Source organism: Aegilops tauschii, chromosome 5 (genome assembly GCF_002575655.3).
Source record: "Aegilops tauschii subsp. strangulata cultivar AL8/78 chromosome 5, Aet v6.0, whole genome shotgun sequence".
NCBI classification, from domain to species: domain Eukaryota; kingdom Viridiplantae; phylum Streptophyta; class Magnoliopsida; order Poales; family Poaceae; genus Aegilops; species Aegilops tauschii.
In genome coordinates, this window is record NC_053039.3 from 130,051,140 (window position 1) to 130,054,062 (window position 2,923).

General features: G+C 49.6%; 1 pseudogene; it reads left to right on the plus strand.

Annotated features, from left to right (window-relative positions):
* On the plus strand, positions 1 to 2,509 carry LOC109735022 (uncharacterized; annotated as a pseudogene).
* Positions 2,510 to 2,923: the final 414 nt, after the last annotated feature.

Below are 2,923 nucleotides of genomic sequence, written 5' to 3' on the forward strand. Positions count from 1 at the left end.
AGAAGTTCAAAGCCCAACCCACCAATCCGCGCACCGCCAAAGCTCGAACCATCCCTCCCCCTCCGGCGCCGACCCACCGCCGCTCGCCATGGAGCCCGCGGCGATGGACCGCATCGCCGCCCGGCTCTCCGCCGTCGACGGCCTCTACTTCCCCACGGCCTTCCTCCGCACCTCGCCGCCGCCGCCGGCGCGCAAGTCGGCGCTCCTCGATCTCCTCTCCCGCGACGCGCCGCGCTGCGCCCCGACGAGCTCGCCCCCTTCGACGCGCTCCGGGACGACTATGAGGTCGGCTGGCACCTCCGCCGCCTGCGTTCCGCCGCCGCCGGGGAGGCCCCCGCCCCCGCGCGCGTGCGCAACCGGCGCCGCGCCTACCTCCACCGCCTGGTGAGCCAGGGGGACTACTTCTCCGAGGAGGCGATGCGGGAGCGGGAGCCGTACCTGCACCACGAGTACCTCGGCAGGTTCCAGGACCCCTTCGGGCGGGCCATGGTGCGGCCCGGCGAGAAGTTCTCCGAGACGCTGATGCGGCGGGCCGAGGAGACCGTCATCGTGGAGAAGATCCGCGGGGAGCAGATCAGGAGGGGTGTTGACCCCAGCGAGTGGGTCGGCGGTCCCGTTGAGCGGCCGATGATGGGGCAGGAGGAGGAGGAGGAGGAGGAAGAGGAAGAAGAGGAAGAGCAAGAAGAGGAGGAAGAGAACATCGGCATGGAGGAGAACACCGAGGCTGAGGTTTGCTTGCTGCCAATTAGCGGTCTGGCTTGATTGTGCTTAATTTCTGTGTTACAATTGCTTGCACTTGCATAGAACTGTGCAAGTTTGTGTTGTGATGATACATTGAGGCGATGTAGTTGTGCTTACATCGATTTCGCTTATATCAAACTTGCTGTGACTTGTAGAATATTAATCTTGCTTTGTAGTCTGCTTTGTCTATGGAAAAATAGTAATCTACACTGTGTGAAGTCTTCAGATGTAGAAAATTAGTTGTTTTACAGGTATGACTGTATTACATCAAACCATATAACTGCTACTATTACATAGTTCTAACTTCAGATATATCGGACAGGCTCTAAGAAAATAGGATTAATATGGTACCATGTAACTGCTACTATTACATAGTTCTAACTTCAGATATATCGGACCCACTCTAAGAAACTAGAATTAATATGGCACCATGTAATTGCTATTACACAGTTCGAACTTCAGATATAGTGCTTTTGGGTGGGGTGGCCCCTTATTCGCCAGATCTTTGAGTGACTGTCGTATGTGATTTTCCAATTTGGAGAATCGAAATCAAGCACCTTTTTTCCTCAGCCTATCTGGACCATTTTGTACAATAGGAATGTATTCTCTTTACTTCACAAGGCATTAGTAAGGTATCAGCCTTCCTGCAAGTCCTAATCTTCACCCTCTGTAAGATATAAGTGGGTCAATTGGGCCAAGGGCAGGACCATGGTCGTCCATCTCCGCTTTGCCAGCCTCAGAACGCCCAAGGAAACTAGGATTACCTTATTTTGCCGAAACATTGTAACCGGGGGTTCGTGTAGCCTCCATGGCTGTAACTGTAGTCAGATTTAGAAACTCTGTCATTGTTAACTCTGCAGTATTTTATTGTCGGCTAGGGCCCTGTGATGAATCTGAAAACAACATATGCACCTCGCATTTTTACCGTACATTTAAGCGGTGAGGAAGAAACAAGTTGAAAGTAAAACCAGATCACTGGATTAGTTCTTGACTAGAACAGATGCATGACATAATGGCCCAGCTGTGTCGGTGTCAACTTGATGTAGAGCTGTTGTTCGGAGAAATGACAATCTAATTCAGCAGGTGAATATGCTAGACTCGGTCAATCTAAGGCGTCTCTTTCAGTTACCGTCGCTTTTCGCTTGCACTTGCGGCATTCGCCTTTTCTTATTTGACTGGAGCAAAAAACCAGGATATCTTTCCTCTGAGTTTAGATAGATCTATTTTCAATCTCCCTTTTCCTTACTAAGATACTCTGGTGGAGCAGTAGTAAACTTTGCCGTAGCAGATTATTAGATGTTCATTTTCTTCCTAACTCCTGGTCGCAGGTGGTTGCACACGACGATAACGGTGGGTGCCCGAACGAGACTGCAGGACCCCCCGCAGGGACTTTCAAGCCAATATTATCCCTCGGTGATGCAGGAGAAGTTCCTGTCAGGCCAAGACTCGGAGCACATGGACTACCCCCAGATCGACAACCACGAGATGCTGGACGATCACTGGTCCAGAGAGGCCAACTATGACGCGGAGGACAAGTACATCGACAAAGATTAGGACGGTCCAGAATGTAGTCTGCTGCTATTTAAGTTGCCTACTCGGTCAGCGGCGTCGGCCATGTTTAGACCCTGTACTGTTGTTTGTTAGCAGGATGTAAATATATGATGCAACCGTGTATGTGCTGGACACAGACACACAGTTTACACATCCCCGTGAGGTGTGATGAGCTCTATGCAAGGTATAATAGTATCAGGCAGTAGGTTAATCGTCATCTGGTTCTATGTTGCTACCGGCTACAGAGCTGGTGCTTTTTGACCCTTCTCCCTTTGTTTCTCAGTGGAGTTTGATACCTGGCATGGTTTTTTCGTCTCGCTTTCACTCTTGGTGCTATTAGTTTCTCCTTGTCAAAATGTAGGTCAAGTGGCATGTGGCCTTTTTTTTCTTCGTAATTATTCTTCAGCGGACGCAGAGCATTCAACACCGTTTGGTTTCCGTCTTACTTGGGCATGGTGTATTATGACCTCACTATCATTTGATTTGTATTTAAACATAGTTTTCAATGATATAATTTTGGTGACATGCATGAACCTTTTGTTAGTTAAATTTATGGTCAAAAATTTGGCACATATTACGATGGTGAGCAATAAACCAGGACGGAGGTAGACTGGTCCGTCACCATCGTGTT